This window comes from Tursiops truncatus, chromosome 6 (genome assembly GCF_011762595.2).
Source record: "Tursiops truncatus isolate mTurTru1 chromosome 6, mTurTru1.mat.Y, whole genome shotgun sequence".
In the NCBI taxonomy this organism is placed as follows: domain Eukaryota; kingdom Metazoa; phylum Chordata; class Mammalia; order Artiodactyla; family Delphinidae; genus Tursiops; species Tursiops truncatus.
The window spans coordinates 89,808,033-89,824,766 of NC_047039.1; the positions used below are offsets into that span (position 1 = coordinate 89,808,033).

The 16,734-nt window shown below is 41.7% G+C and overlaps 1 long non-coding RNA gene across 3 annotated transcripts in view; it reads right to left on the reverse strand.

Moving 5' to 3' along the window:
• LOC117312783 (uncharacterized) overlaps positions 1-16,734 on the reverse strand; it is a 199,418-nt gene that overhangs the window by 158,762 nt on the left and 23,922 nt on the right. For 2 of the 3 annotated variants that reach the window (XR_012332618.1, XR_004527230.2), the window contains exons 2-3: positions 14,544-14,658; positions 11,569-11,641 (exon numbers count right to left, since the gene is read on the reverse strand). This is a non-coding gene — a long non-coding RNA (uncharacterized lncRNA). Of the gene's footprint in view, positions 1-6,750; positions 6,905-11,568; positions 11,642-14,543; positions 14,659-16,734 lie in introns of those variants that run through there. The other variant, XR_012332619.1, reaches the window with a different exon arrangement.

Below are 16,734 nucleotides of genomic sequence, written 5' to 3' on the forward strand. Positions count from 1 at the left end.
TTTGCTGAATTTAAAACAGGACTACAATTGTTTGCAGACTATGAAGTCTACAGTTTGGCAAAGTTTAAGTTAAGGTTATTGATGGTGGGATGAAGTATCACAACTGAACACATGTCAGAAGCCAAGTATATACCATATTTTTCTATTTCTAGAAACAAGCAAGCTGGGAATTATTAAATAAATTATAATAGAACCAGATTGTTTATTTTAATATTACATATAACATGCATTATAATATAATAAATTATAACAGATTATAATATGATGGAATATAATTTGGTCACCAAAATTAGATCATTAGATAGTATTAAATAGCACAGAAAAAAAAAATGGCCTCAATAGAACGTTCAGTGGGAAAACAGCAGGGCTTTGAAATGTGTGTGCATTATTATACCCAGCTTGAAAAACAGAAAAGCCTAGAAGATCTCCAGAATGGGTGGGGAAGTAGTGCTGTGGTTATGCTGATTTTTATTTTAGTCTTTATATTTTCCTGTGATTTTCAAATTTTCTATAATGAACTTAAAATTCCTTTAGATAATGTAAATGACTTGTATAGAGAAGCACGCTTCCACTAGCAACTCAGTTTTTAAATTATTTTGTTAGTTATATTGGAATTAAAACCTCATTAGATACATTAAATGTAGCATATTTAAATGCTCAGGGTATATATGTTCCCAACTGCTTTTAAAATGAAATTGTAATTAGATGGAATAAGAGAATTGAGACTAGAAAAGCTCTCTGAGGGTAATGGCAAAGGCATGAAATGCCCTATTTCAAACATTATAAAATACCATACAAATGGTAATCTTGTGAACATATTTTGCAGAATGCAATACATATAAATTAAAACTTGACTTTAGATTGTCTCATAAGTTTTAGTATGAACAGAAAAAGTTTTCTAAATTTCAAATTAAGCTCAAGGTTTACTTTTACAATATATGAAAATGAGATGATAAGCAAACCAATACTGAAAATAAGATTATGGAGAAAAGAGTTTACCTGCCTAAGAGAATATACGATTGTCAAATAGTGGAACCATCCTTTACATATTTACAATATATGTGTTAATTAACAATTAATACTCTAAGTACAGTTCTAAGCTCCATTTGGGGATGCAGAAGAAATGAAGAGTTTCCTCCCTTCTGATGAATTCTGCTCTTTCTGCAAAGACTGAAGCAAGATCATCTGAGAGTAAGGGGGCAGTGTGAAGCTCAGGGAGCAAGGAAGGTCGAGAGGCTCAAGGTAACTTTGCAGAGAATAGGAGGGTGTGTCCACCTATATTGCCACCTATATTGCTACATTGCCATGGCTTGAAAGTCTCGACCTAGCTTTGGATTGAGATTATTTCAATGATATAATTGAATGATCTCACTGAGCAAGATGGATTCCTAGGGTGCAAAGAGAAAACAATTTTATTCACCCCCAACTGCCCATTTGAATTCTCTTTTTTGAGCCAGCTCTTCCTTACCTTTCAGATGAAATATTAGGAAGATCTTCTAACTCTCTGATCATCTCAGATAATAAAATGTCCTCTGGTCACTTCATCCCCAAATCACAGCTTCAGTTTATAAATTAATATGCCAAGAACTATTGCAACAAAACTCCAAACTTCACTGCAAGCTTGGATATGCTTTAGAACAAAGGGCCTGCCGTGGGGAATGAGGTTTCACTTCTATTTCCCCATTAGTGCTACTCCTCCCGACCCCTCTCCGATCTCCCACCGCTTGGCTACCAAAAGGTCTTCCAAGATGGGAGCAGAGACGGCAGGAAGGTAAGTGGAAGGAAGGCCTTATCTGACTGACACAAATATAAGTTGGGGTAGCTTCCCTCTGGTTCTGGCTGCTGTTTTAAGCTGGCATTTTTTCTCTCATTCGAGTATCTGTGGCCTCCCCAGACACCCGCCTGCTGGACCCTTCCAGTTGGAATTCCTTTGCCTCAGGCAGTGCCTCTCCTCTAACCAGCCACCTACAATCCCTCTCTGCTTGTCTACCTAGTAGAACCTCCAACCCCTTTTTGCTGAGGACATCTCATTGACTGCAGGAAGTCCTTTGGGTCACAATTCCTTTTAAACAACCCAGACTCACATTCCTTCTGTGGGTTTCACATTTGGTCCCTGGAAAAATACAGCTTTGGCCTGGCATAGACCAGAATGTGGTTATTTCCTAAATGCAGCCCTCGGCTGTACTGACACAGTTCATTTCAGTCAGCCCCTCATTAAAGACTTTCTTCCTGGGCTTCCCTGGTGGCGCAGTGGTTGAGAGTCCGCCTGCCGATGCAGGGGACACGGGTTCGTGCCCCGGTCCGGGAAGATCCCACATGCCGCGGAGCGGCTGGGCCCATGAGCCACGGCCGCTGAGCCTGCACGTCTGGAGCCTGTGCTCCGCAACGGGAGAGGCCACAGCAGTGAGAGGACCACGTACCGAAAAAAAAAGACTTTCTTCCCTAGGCATGAATCTAATGCCTGTCTGTGTCCCCCAAGCTTCAAAACATACCTGTCAAAGATGCCTGTGAAGCTCCCACATGGCTAAGGTATGGGGAGGGAGGGAGTGTCACATAGGAAGAACTCACAGCTCAAGGTAAGTGAAAGATAAAACTCATAAAACCTGTTTCCACCCACTTTCTTCTCAAGTCATGTATAGGTGGGCCGAATGATTTGCCTTGGAATATGATAGTATTTGGCATCCTTGGTCTTCGGGCCTCAGTGAAAACTGGAACAGAGGATTCTATTCTACTTTTATCTTCCCTCTGTGCAATTTTTTCACTACTGCTCAGCCTCCCAGTTGAAGAGAAACAAGATGGTTGGGATCACGTTATGTCAAAGAGAAATGATGAAAAATAGAGCAGCAAGGGGATTTGGGCTCTGGTAAGAGTGACCGAATTGATGCAGCATGGAACCAAGGCCGGATAAGGAAGGAAGTAAAGGAGGTCAGTGGACTAAATGGTTCAGGAGGTTGAAGAATGAAGAAGGAATGGCTGAGTAAACATTCTGGAAAGATACTTTTAGCAGTTGATTGACTAAAGGGAATGGAGATGAGAGCAGTTGAACAGTCTTTGGGGTTTGGAGCCTTGTGGACTGGTCAGTGATTATGGAATTATTGGCAGGGTTGGAGTATTGGAGAGGAGAGCTGGTTTTCAGACCAGAATGATGAACTCTACTTTGTTGAACAAGCTGAACTTGAGAGGTTAGTGAGACATCCAGGTAACGTGACTGGAGGGTTGGAGCTCAGAAGAACAGCATGATCCATGATGTGCCTTTCAAAGTTAGGACCAGAGGTAATTTTGGGAGTCATAGGATTCAATGATGTCTCCAAAGGAGAAAGAAAGACTGAATGCAGAAATCAAGGACCACTTGGGAAATGCATCTTGTTTGAAGAAAGGGGCATAAAAAGAGACTGTTAACAGAGAAGAAATAAAGCTCTCTGCCATCCCAGAGAAAGAGCTGCATCTGGAAGTCAGGCTAATCTGTTCTGAAGAATGCTTCATCCAAGAATACCCTTTCTTCTGCTTCCTTTCTAATCAGATTTATTGCCTGATTATGCAGCTAAATCTCCTCCTACCTCTATGCTTAGTTTCCACATCCATAAAATGAAGTTAGTAACACTTTCTGCCTCTGGGGCTGTGGTGAAGATATAGTGAAACAAAGGGTGACACGCCTGGCATAGAGTATAAACCCAGCAGATGTGAGCTATGATTATTATTATCATTTTTCTCGTATCTGTCTCTGCTTCATCAATAATTACTCCTTTACAGGATGAGTATATCGAACTTGTTTCCAAAGGCTTTGTCTTTTTTTGCCTCTCCGTTAGCTCCTCCCTCTAATGCGAACGGCACTGGGAAAGAGAGAATAACTCAAACGTCGCACTCCTGATGCCCTGGCATGGTTAAGAGAAATATGCTGCCATAACGACACTGGCTTGATTTTCAAATCTAATGTTCAGAAGTCACTATTTCCTCTTAGGGACTATGCCTAAGGTTTAGACACATTGTCCCCAACTGGACGATGATGGCTGAATTATGACATTTATTTACCGTATTAGTTTTCTATTGCTGTGCAACAAATTACAACAAACTTGGGGGCTTAAAACACCACTTCTGTCTTAGTTCACAGCTCTATGGGGCTGAAATCAGGGCACTGCGTGGGTAGGTTCTCTGCTCAGGGTCTCACAAGGCTAAAATCAAAAGTCAGCTGCAGTCCTCATCTGGGGCTCAGAGTCCTCTTACAAGCTCACTAGTGTTTGGTAGAATTCATTCCTTTGTGGCTGCAGGACTGAGGTCCCTGTTTTCTTGCTAGTTTGTTGTCTGGGGATCTGTCTCAGCTTCCAAAGGCTGCTCCTTTCCACTGGCAGTTCACTACATAGCTGTACGTATTCTTCCAGGCCAGCAGGAATGTTTCTCTCCGATGTTTTCCTTTGCTACCAGTTGGAGAAAACTCTGCTCCTAACAGACTCGCCTGATTAGAGCAGGCCCATCCAAGAGAGTTTCCCTTTTGCCGTATAACATACCCTAACCACTAGACTGATGTCTCATCATTTTCATATGCTCCGCGCACACTCAAAGAGGAACGGATGATACAAAGGCAAGGGTCACCGGGGGTGGCCTTAGAATTCTGCCTCCCACGCTCACTTATGGAACAGCAACTATGTCTCATGCGCTGCCCGAAGCACCGTGGGTACACGATAGATTAGATACTGCCTTTCAGTTGCTCGTCCTCTACCCCCCACTGTCCAACACAGGAGCCCCTGCCACATGTGGCTATGTAGCACTCAAACATGACTAATCCAAATTGTGGTATGCTGTCAATGAAGCATGCACACTGGATTTCAAAGAACTAATACCCCCAAAAACCTGTGAAATACCTATTAATATTCATGTATTAAATACATAGCAAATTGATAATATTCAGGATACATTGGCTTCAAAAAATATATTATTAAAACTAATTCTACCTGTTCCTTTTTACTTTTTTAAAGTGTCTACAGTTGAGCCTTGAACAACGCAGGTTCGAACTGGGTGGGTCCATGTATACACGGACCTTTTTCAGTAGTAAGTCAAACAGTATTACATGGTCTGTGGTCGGTTGAATCCACAGATGCCAAGGAACCTTGAAAAGGGAGGGCCGACTATAAGTTATACACAGGTTAACCCCCTGTGGTCAAGGGTCTACTGCTTAAGAAAACTTAAAATCACAAATGTAGCTGGACAGTACTGGTCTAGACCAAGAAAAAGACAAGCACTTCCATGCGTACCAGGTGCCAACAGAGGAGAAGCCAATGATGTTTTGCGCACACAAGGAGGAGTGGTCAGTTCAGCTGGGGAAGAGAGAGCAAATAGGAAAGGCTTCCATTGCTTGGCTTCCCATTCACAGCAGACGAGGTAGAGCACACTGGTCCTTTTCCAATAGATAGCAATTTATATAAAACTGCAAAGCAATTACTAGTGACTTTTTAATTTTAGAAGGCACACTTCAGAGCAAGATTTTAAAACAAATGCAAATGCCCAAATACAAGTGAACGCTTCCTGACAAACTTTTAACTGTTCTCCATCCAGCTGCACTTTCCTCTTTTCCTTGGACCCCAGCAGACAGAGCCAAGTCTCTCTTTGAGCTATTTTGCAGGGTGAGAACTTCAAGGCTGTCGTGGCCTGTCTTCCAAAGTCCTCGCCGGCAGTGATTCTCTGGCTTTTAATCTCTCCGATAGAGGGCGGCTATTACCAGCTTAATTAGAGAGCCGTTAATTACCCTCTTGGCCCTCGCAATTAGTTCAAAGAGCTGTCTTTGGCTTCCTTGACTTACGGCAAATGAGAAAAAGAAATGCTGAAATGTGATTTATAACATTTTGTCTATTATGGTCTTCATTCCCATTGGGAGATTCCCTGTCAATTATCTTTTTAGACTATATTCCACTTCCTATAAAGACCCCTGTAAATAATGTGTACTCAGACAAATGCTTTTATATGCAGATAGTTAATACCCTTTAAGCACATGTTATATATCAGATGTGCTCAGCACTTACATCATCTCATTTAATCTTTACAACTCAAAAAGGTAACAATAATAGTATGATACTAACAATTATTGAATGCTTGCTAGGTGCCAGTTACTTTTCTAATCTCTTTTTATTTGTGATGAAGTTAATTTAAGGATTAAATGAGATAAAATATGGGAAGTGCTAAGAATAGTGCCTGATACCAGAAGAAGTGCTCAATAAGTGTTAATATTTAATCCTCACAAAGGTTTTGTGTCATCAATATTATTGTTATTATTTCTATTGCAAAATAAAGGTAAGTAAAGTGAGGCTTAGAGGGCTTAAATTCCTTGCCCTATATCAGTGTAACAGAATCACCTGGAGGGCTTGTTAAAACAGACTGCTGCCCCCACTCCCCACCCCGCCCTTGAGTTTCTGATTCAGTGGGTCTGGGGTGGGAGGCGGGAATGTGCATTTCTAGCCAGTTTCCAGTGAGGCCCATGATGATGCTCAGGGATCTCACTGCTCTGATCACACAGCTCATAAAGACTTCGCCTCTGCTGCCCATGCTCTTCACTACTCAACACTCCCTCTTTCCACCTGTGTTAATGAAGCTTAAAGTGTCTAAAAATCAAGCTAATGTCAGAACTCAGACAGCTTTAAACAAATTATAAGAGTTTTAAAGGACAGTATAAAATGATTGACTCAAACTACATACTGGGAAATCCTGAACCAAATAGGGCGTCAGTTCTTCTGAGGACCATGCTATCCATAAACGCTCATTAGTAAGGGCCTTTTGCTCACTTCCAGCCACCATGTATACCAGCAAAGATGAGTACTGTCTTGTCTAAACACGCATGTAGATGGGTTCTTTCCGTGCAAATTATGGCTCGTTCTTATCATCTTCATGATAAGGGTTTTCTCCAGAGTGCAAAGGAGGGCTATGGGATTGAGAGGAATTCACAAAGGTTTTAATTAGAATACCAAAGTTTTTGTTCTTTAAAAAAAATGTGAAACAATTCTGGCAAAATGTTGAGATTTGTTAAAGCTCATTGATGAGTACACAGGTGTTTATTATGTTATTCTCTAAATTTTTCTGAATCTTTGGACTATTTTTTAAGCATATATATTTAAAAGACCCTATGCCTACTAGTTAGTAGGGAAATCTCATAATGGAAAAACAGACACAGACCCAATTCCCATAGGAGTAACTGTCCAGTGAAGGAGGTGACCCTGAATCAAACAATTATAGATAGAGTTTCAAACCGCAGTTTGTTTTACAAAACTAAGGTTTAGAGCACAAGGAAAGCTTTCAACTCTGGTACCTGACCTAGACTTGGAGTCAGGGAATGCATAAGTTCAGCTATGAGCCGAAGGACTTGAAACTGTTGACTAGGAGCAAGTGGGTTGGGGCACAGAGAACACTGCAGAAAGGCCAAGTGCTGGGAAGGAGCAAGGAGTTTTCAAAGGAATGAAAGCGTGTCTGTGGGTCTGAAGAGCTGGGAGCAAGTAAAAGGGTGGCATAAGACGCAGCTTAAGAAGCAGGCAAGGGGCAGGTCATGCAGAACCATATTTAGGATTCTGGACGTGATCAGGGCCCTAGCAGAATGTAATGTGCCTTCATGGTCACCTGGAAATAGGTTGAAACTATAAATATTAAAGCCTTGACTACTAAGCATCTATAGTTTAACAAGTGGTATACTGGCAAACTGGCTTTCCAAATTAAAAAAAAAAAAAAAATTCCTGGTTGAAGTGTTTGCCTATGTCTGTGGTGGAAATACTCCCTCCATGTCTGATTTCAGGTCACTCACGTGATGTTACAGAAGAGATGTGTAGCCAGAGCTGATACAAGCTGGCTTCTGTTCACCACCATATTGTAACTTAGTTCTAGACACATTCTAAATGGAAATGATATTGTGTACTTTGGTATTAGTGAGAAACAACAGTTGTTGAGAGCAGATAGAATAGAATGCATTTTTTTCACAGAGAATATAAGATGTTCTCTTATTTCCTGAAACAAGTCACCACGGTGAATTTTAGGTTTTGTCACTTAATGGAATCAAATCAGAACCGACCATGATTTCAATCTAACCTTGAGTTTATAAGCTTCGTTCATCCTTTGTTTCCTCATGCATAAAATGTGGAATCCCTTGAAGGGATAAAATCTTTATTATTTTATGAAATGAGGTCTTTTATAACCAAGATCTAAGTTATGCCCATTAAGGGTTATAGCTTTCTAGTTTCATTGTCAGGGTGTGGGGACACAAAAAGTCAACCATCTGCTGCTTGCTAGTGGTTTCTGACTCATAAATCAAAATTTCCCTCATCTCTGTATGTCAGAGAATCACCACTGAGGTTGGTTAAGTGATTTGACTTGGCATTTTCAGCACTTAGTCCTTAGCCTACTATGAGGAGGCATCTTTTAGGTCAAATATCCGTGTAACTAATGCAAGCAGTCTTTATGTCCAAAATTTACTCCACCAGGACTTGGAATTAATTCTATAATTAAAATGTTAGACGCCTGATTTCCTACAGCTACTCTTGGTGATATCCCACTGTGTATGAGGGCCTCTGGAATCCCTGACTTTCTAAAGAAGTTTAAAAAAAATCAGTATTATCTCATGAATCCCAATTTGGTATACCATAGGTATTTATAAATCAGATTATACAGAAGGGAGAATTTCCTGATTGTGAAGTTTTGTTTTGTTTTGTTTCTTTTCAAGAGTGGTCTCCTTAACAAAAGGTATAAGACAGTATCTTCCAGCATCATTGGCAAGGGGCTATGATAATTTCCCTTGTAAAATATTCCTGTATGATTCATTTATTTCATGAAATAAAAGTGAATGGTGGCACACACTTGCATGGAATATAGTTTGAAATCTCTCCAAGGACTGCTATTACTTTAAAAACATTCCATTACAATATTTATCGTGAACTCTTATTCATTCAAGCTTGCTGCAAGGGCTGTACTTGGAGCCCCAAAGAACCAAGTAGGAGCACATGGCCACGTATTGGCCATATTACTCTGAGAAACTTTCTAAGTTTTTATTATAGACAGGCACTTTCATACATATCCCAAATGAGGGAAAACAGCAGAATGAATCACCAGGTACCCACCAGCTACTTCAATAGTTATTGATTCATGGCTGATCTGGTTTTATCTTTACCCCCACTCCCTTTTCATTCATCCAACCCCACACTGAATTCCTGAGAGCTTTCAAAGGAAGTTGCGGAATCTTAGCCTGTGGCAATAACAACTGCTCACATTCCTTCCTGGAAACTAGACTTTCTTGTAACCTTACAGTTTCAGCACAGCCATCAAAGAAGGAATGAACACATTTTCCAAGGCATTCTATTTACATGCTCTGGGTTTTTCATCAATCATGTAAAACAGAGTGACATTTTCAATTCAAACTAAAGTGACTCATCAAGCCAGAGGGACGGGTCATTGAGGACATACGACACCTTCCAGTTTAACCTGCTCTTTGACTGTGAACACCTGTGTAGTCATCTTGCCATAAATCTCTCCCTGACCTTTCTGTAATGAGAGACCCTGTTTACATAATCCTGAGTCTTACCAGTACAGTAAGAAATGATTTCAAAATTTATTGCAGGAAACCTCAATTTTTGGAAAGTATAGATTTATGTCAAATTCAACAGCAGGTCCATACTTTTACTTTAGAAGTAAAGCAAGCCACCGGGAAAAGCAATGGGAGAGAGTTTGATTCTTTCGACTAGAAATTTTTCTTAAAGAAACAATCAAGCAGTTCTTCAAAAATGTATGTTAGGGTGTTGAGTGCAGTAGATTGAATATACAAAAAATATTGGAAACAATTAATTATCCAACAATAGAGGATTGTGGAAATAAACTCTGGAACACCCACACAGTGGAATATTATGAAGCCTTGAAGAATAATGGGGAAATGTTTGTGATATATTAAGTAAAAGAAAAATGTTATCTTTAACAAATAAAGTGCTAAAAAATAGATGGAAGAACCTATAGATTAAAAGAAACTTAAGAGAAATATTAACCAATTGCAGTGTATTGTATTGTCCTTGTAAGTCTAAGCATGCATATGTGGGCATAGAACTGAGGAAATCTGAACAGTGACCAGTTACTGAAAGACACTATGGGTTTTTTTATAACTATTTTTTAAATGTAATAGTGGTATATTTTTTTAAGTTCTATGTTTAGAGATGAAATGCTATGCTGATGGGGTGTAAGGCTATAGATGAAACAAGTTAACAAAATTTGAGAGTTCATTACACTCTCTACATCTGCACATGTTTAAAATTATGCACTGTAAAAACCTGTTTAAGTTTGAAAACAGTATACACTCTGTGACTCTGTTTATTAATTTTAGCTATCTTTTTTCTCATTCTGTATGAAACATGATAATCTTTAAACACTTTTTGTAATAAATTATTTAACAACTTGAACGAATGAGACAGGAACGAATGGGGGCAGGCACAACCGTTAAAAGAATGACACAGCCATTGAGAAAAACGGGATACGACAAAGACTGGTAAAAACCGACCAGGCCCAAGATGGCAGAAGATTCAACCTCCAGGAGACCTTGAGCCTGAGCATCTGCTCATTGTAACACATCAGCTAAATGACACCCCCACAGGCACCATGGCAGCTCTGAGGCTGACCATAAAAGGCCAAAAAGTGGGCGGTAGCCCGATTTCTGAAGTCCCCACCCCTTCCCCAAAATAGTTAGAATATTCCTCCCACTCCTTAGCATATGAAATTACCCAGCCCATAAAAACTAACAACTCCATACCCCGGGCCGCTCTCACTTTCTGATACAGCTGGCATTATGCCTGTGGAATATGTCTGTCTCTAATAAACCTGCTTTCACTTTACTTTCGCTCGCTCTTGAATTCTTTCCTATGAGAGACCAAGGACCCTCACTTGGTGGCCTGTCCCAGGAACTCGCCCGAGACTTGGGACATGACCATTCTCTCACTCCCCCTTCTCCTGCAACACTAATTTATGATAGACGTTAATCACCAAAATTTTGCCGTTTTCTCATTTTTGCTAGTAAACCACTGTGTTCATAAACTGTTAAAAATAGCAATCTAAGATGAAGTCACATATTGTCTCAAACTGAATTTGGTGATCTTCTATTGACCTAAGGCCCATACACCAGTTATGAAGTGACTTTTATCCCGTGGCCTGGGAGCAATTTATGCCTGAAACAAGCAAAGAGACAAGCACAACTCTTTTGAAATGCTTGGCTTTCAAGTTTCAATACGAAGCTAAACTTTCATAAACAAAACAAGTAAGCAAACGGAATCTCCTAACAGGTGAGTGTAGAGAAACAAACAAAAACTTATTTTATATAAATGATTTGAATAGTCTATAACATTTTAGGGACAATTCTGCCCAAACTGATAAGAAAATGCAATTTTTCCAGGTACCAATTTTGCTTTTGCTTTGTTAAGGTGGCAGGATTTATCTTATGTAGGAAAAACTAAGTCACCAAGACATTGAACTTCCAAGCTCCTGAAAGATGCAGTTAAGCCTGAAATGGGCTTTCCAGAAAGTGACCACAAGCATACAAAATGGAAAAAGGAAAAATCACATATAAGTACTTACCATATCAGAACCCCTGTGGATAGGTGTGTGGCGCTTTGTAACTTGATCCTGCTTAAAAACTCAACCACAGACCCTGTGTGCAGGAAAGAGAACAGTCTGGAAACTGGATTTTTGTGATCCTGCTTGAGTCCTCCAAGGCTCCAAATTGTTTAACTGACTAGAAAATTCTGCTTCGCTTCTAGTATTGGTCTCTCCTCCCTGGCCCTCTCAACTACAGGCCCTGAGCCCCATTTGGGGTAATTTAAGTTCTGTCCCACTCACGCTCCTGAGCCCTCTGTCCTGTTCATCCTCTGTCCTGGGTGAGTCTCCACCCCGCCCAGAGAGTGGGGTCTGGAATGGGCCTTGCTGCCCAGTTGCCAGATGGGTACAGGCAGCAGGAGGCTTCTCCCCTCACTCCTTCTCCCATGGCACCTCAGGACTTCTGTTTTGCTTTCCTGACTGCTCCCCTGGTCAATACCCAGGAAGAAGCCCTGAGTCTCAGCCTTCTGCCCCCAGATGTGGCCCTTATCCTTCTTCCTCTAGTAACTGCAGGCTGAGGTCTGGCTCCCTCTATGAGGGACCACCTGGAAGCACACTGCCCCCTGGTGGATGCCATTCTTCCTGCTTGGAGATCCCTGCAGCCAGCCCACCCCTCGTGCCAGGTGGCTACCCAAATATCTCCTTAAGTGGGGATTAAACTGTAATTTGCCACACCTGTAAAAAACATAATTAGAACTGTGGGACGTTCCTCGGTGGTGTGCCAACTGATACATTTTTAGGCTTTCTACAAGTTGTACTGTTAAACACTGTCATTATTAAAATTGGCCACTGAGCCTGCGCGTCCGGAGCCTGTGCTCCGCAATGGGAGAGGCCACAGCAGTGAGAGGCCCGCGTACAGCAAAAAAATAAATAAATAAATAAAATTAAATTGCATAAACTTAAAATTAACTTACATTAAAAACAAAGGCCATAAACACTCAAAACTCATCCCTTCTTAATAATCTTACTAAATTTTACTATTTTCTATGCTCGTGAGTTGTTTATATCTATTGGTATCTGGGTGGTGGAAATTACTCCACTTGTCAAATCATAGTTGAATTGCAACCAGAGGTTGGCTATGGATACAAGAGTTCAGCAAAAAATCAATGAAGACATTCAGTGTGAATCAACTGGCTATATGGAATTTAAAATAAAAAGCATTGGGGCTTCCCTGGTGGTGCAGTGTCTGAGAGTCCGCCTGCCGGTGCAGAGGACACGGGTTCGTGCCCCGGTCTGGGAAGATCCCACATGCCGCGGAGCTGCTGGGCCCGTGAGCTATGGCCGCTGAGCCTGCGCGTCTGGAGCCTCTGCTCCGCAACGGGAGAGGCCACAACAGTAAGAGGCCCGCGTACCGCAAAAAAAAAATTAAATAAATAAAAAATAAAGAGCATTGTATATTTTATTATTACTTATAAATGGTGTGCTGCATACCCTTTACATCAGTAAAAATTTATAAATGGACATAGTTTTTTTTTCTAGAGAGCTAATTGTTAAACATTTTGAAGCACACTACAGTGTCCCTTCCTCCCACTCCAGGGCCAGTTGTAGAGTCTCATTAATTCTCCCAGTTCTGCAAACACCCCATTACTGACTTTGAGAGCTGGTTGGAGGGTGGGAAGCTCATACTCCCACCCCCACCCTCACCACCCCCGATTAATCCTGTCCAAGTGGAGGGACATCATTAGCATACCACACCTGGCCTCTTCTGCTTCCTGACACATTCCTTCCCTGCGGAAGGTGAACTGACTTCCCTGGTTGGTGAGTTTAGAAGGAGAAAGAAATCATGCATGGCCTAGCTCCTGCTTCTGTTCCTTTTCTTAGAAGCCACCACAGGGGGCCTCTCTCTCCACATGGGGAAGTCTGCCATATTCTGGTATTGCCTGAGGCTGATGAGCAAGTTGGTCAAATTCTGGAGTTTGGTATTAAGAAGCCCACTTGCTCAAAGATAGAAGCTATGCTCTGTAAAGTAGCATTGATCATAATGAGGGCCATATATTGGCCTCCATCTGCTAACTCCTTTGTCTTATTTCTCACTGGTTTAAAAACTGAATGGGGAAAAGGAGTGCTATTTACTGGGTCCCTCAGAAACTCACAAAGGCTCCTCTTCCATCAGCCTTTGCTCCTGAGGTCACAGAATGCCTTGTGGCTGTACCCATTTGTACTGGTATGCATAAGCCTTTTCTAAGATGAGAAAACTTGACTGGCAAATTTATTTGATTCTAATTCCTTTTATTACCTATACGTGTATGTGGAATAATAATGCTTACACAGTTGAGCACCTTGTATATGCCAGATATTGTACATAGGAAAACAGATCTTAGAAAGCAAGTATCAATGACCTAGAGTGTTAAAGTAACTTTCCCAAGGTCACAAAGTAACAAGCTAGTTGTCTGATTCCAAGGCCCTTGCTCTTTCCAGTACATTTTCCCTCATTCCCCTTTTCTTTCTCTTTCCTCCCACCCCCAGCCCTCTAGTCTTCCCTCCTCTCCTCTCCTCTCCTCTCTCTCCTTCTCTCTTTCACCCATCCATCCTTCCACTACTACCTTCCCCCATTTCCACATTTTCTAGCCCTTTGACACTACAGAAAACTAAGACAGTATCTGAAATCTCGGAGGATTTTTTTTTTTTTTTTTTTTTTTGCAGTGCGCAGGCCTCTCACTGTTGTGGCCTCTCCCGTTGCAGAGCACAGGCTCCGGACGCGCAGGCTCAGCGGCCATGGCTCATGGGCCCAGCCACTCCACGGCATGTGGGATCCTCCCGGACCGGGGAACGAACCCGTGACCCCTGCATCGGCAGGCGGACTCTCAACCACTGCGCCACCAGGGAAGCCCTCTCAGAGGTTTTTATACATATATATAATTTTAGAATTTATACATATAATTATATATAGCTCATATATAATTATATATAAATTCTAAAATATAATAAAAATAAATAAAAATTCTACAAAATCTTACCCCAACAGCTGGGCCCTCAAGAAACTTGGCGGCAGGCATGAGGAAAACTGTGGCTGTCTTTTTAGTATCCTCCTCGGGTTTCTCATGAGCAATGTCTAGCATCCCATTCAAGATCCTGGGGGAGGAGGTCACAAAGAAATGAGTGTGTGTCGAGAGAGACCACAGGATTGCATCAAGCTAGAGTCTGTGCAGGCTTGACCAGGGGGCTGGGCTCTACGTGGAAAATGCAGCCTTACCTCAAATTGGAGTGTTTTCTGTTACCTCCACATCAAGCTTTCTTTCCCTGGGGTCAATAGTTGTGCAACAGTTTCAGAGGTTGAGCAAACAGTTTAGAAATTATTTGGGGAATGATTACAGGAAGGGGAAAAATAAATACATATATATACACATATATACCTATTATATATATTAAAAAAAATGCATTCTCTATGGGAGGTAACATCATCCCCAAGGGGGTGAAAATTTGTTCTCAGGGGAGAGGGTGAAAAAAATCTCTCTTTTTACATATAAAGCACAGATAATACTGACATACATATAGTGCCTAAACAAATAGAGTAAGTCTTTGGTATTAAAATTTCATGGAGGGGATATTAAGAAAAACATGTCTAAAAAGGCTCCTTAGGGGAACAATAATCTTTTTAAAAATGGTTGAGAAACAGTGATGTATATTGAGAGCCTAGCAGACTATGTGACACATGGTAGGTATTCAAAACATGAGACTTGTAGGTGCTATTATCATGGTTAGCTGTTCTTACAGTTGTCCAACAAACTAACTAGAGAGCCATGCCATCCCATCATGGTTACGGTGGAGAAGGGGTACTGTGGCCAGTTCCCAGATGAAGTTAGCTTAGGGTGGATCCTGCATGAGCTAGAGGTCCAAACTGCCTGGAGTTCTAGAAAATAAGCAGATTCTTGCACACCACTGGGATGACCTCTGGGATGCTCAGGAACACTTGTGCAGGATGGTGTTAAAATCCAAAGAACAAAGCATGGCACAGACGTTTGTGAGCAGCGCAGAGGCTACCACAACGCCCATGTTAATCCTCTGGGGAAAGGACGTACTCCTAAATTCAGTTTCTTCCTGGCTAAGAACTCGACCACCGAGTTTTGTGTGCCTGCCTCTGTTTCTCTTTAGAGAATCTGGCTTCTAGGAGGCACTCAATATTTGAGTTAATACAGGGTTGGAGCAAATATTGAGCAACCTCTCAAGGCTGCTGAATGTGCTCTGCAGGTTGAATTACCCAATGATTATTCTTAAGACCTGTATTTGTGTTCCTTTCAGCGTACACAGTGGTCTCATATATAGTATCTTATTAAATCATCATAATAACCTAGTCATGTTATTATTCTATCACTACTTGAAGGATGAAGAAGCTGAGGCTTGGAAAGTTCACGTATTTTAGTTATTTGTTGGGTTTTTTTGGCCGTGCTGTGCAGCACGCAGGATCCTAGTTCCCCGACCAGGGATCGAAACTGTGCCCCCTGCAGTGGAAGCATGGAGTCCTAACCACTGGACCTCCAGGGAATTCCCAGTTATTTCTCCTCTTTAGCTGCCCAGTAATAAGTAGCAGAGCAAGCCTCCTTTCTACTACGCTACACCACCTTTGATATTCCTTTCCCACAGAGGAGAAAGACACACGAATGGTAAAGCTACAGAGGAGAAGTCATATGCTGGAATTTGGGGACTCCGAGCGAGGGATATGGTAATATCTCTGAATTGTCACAATTAAGTCATGCAGGAAGAGGAGTTATCTCGCGGAATACGAATCTGGCATACGGCAGAGCCTGCTGAGGCTGGTCAGACTATCAACTGCCAAGTTACAGGGAAATGAAAAGCCGTCAAAATAGAGATGGAAGCATCTCAAGATGCTGTGAAATTTGAAACATAGAAGACTTAGGGCACAAATGTGGAGAACGAAAATGTGACATGAAAAATGAATGGCCAGGGGACTTCCTTGGTGGGGCAGTGGTTAAGAATCCGCCTGCCAGTGCAGGGGACACGGGTTTGAGCCCTGGTCTGGGAAGATCCCACATACCGCAGAGCAACTAAGTCTGTGTGTCACAACTACTGAGCCTGTGCTCTAGAGCCCGTAAGCCACAACTACTGAGCCCACGTGCCACAACTATTGAAGTCCACATGCCTAGAGCCCATGCTCCGCGACAAGAGAAGCCACTGCAATGAGAAGCCCGC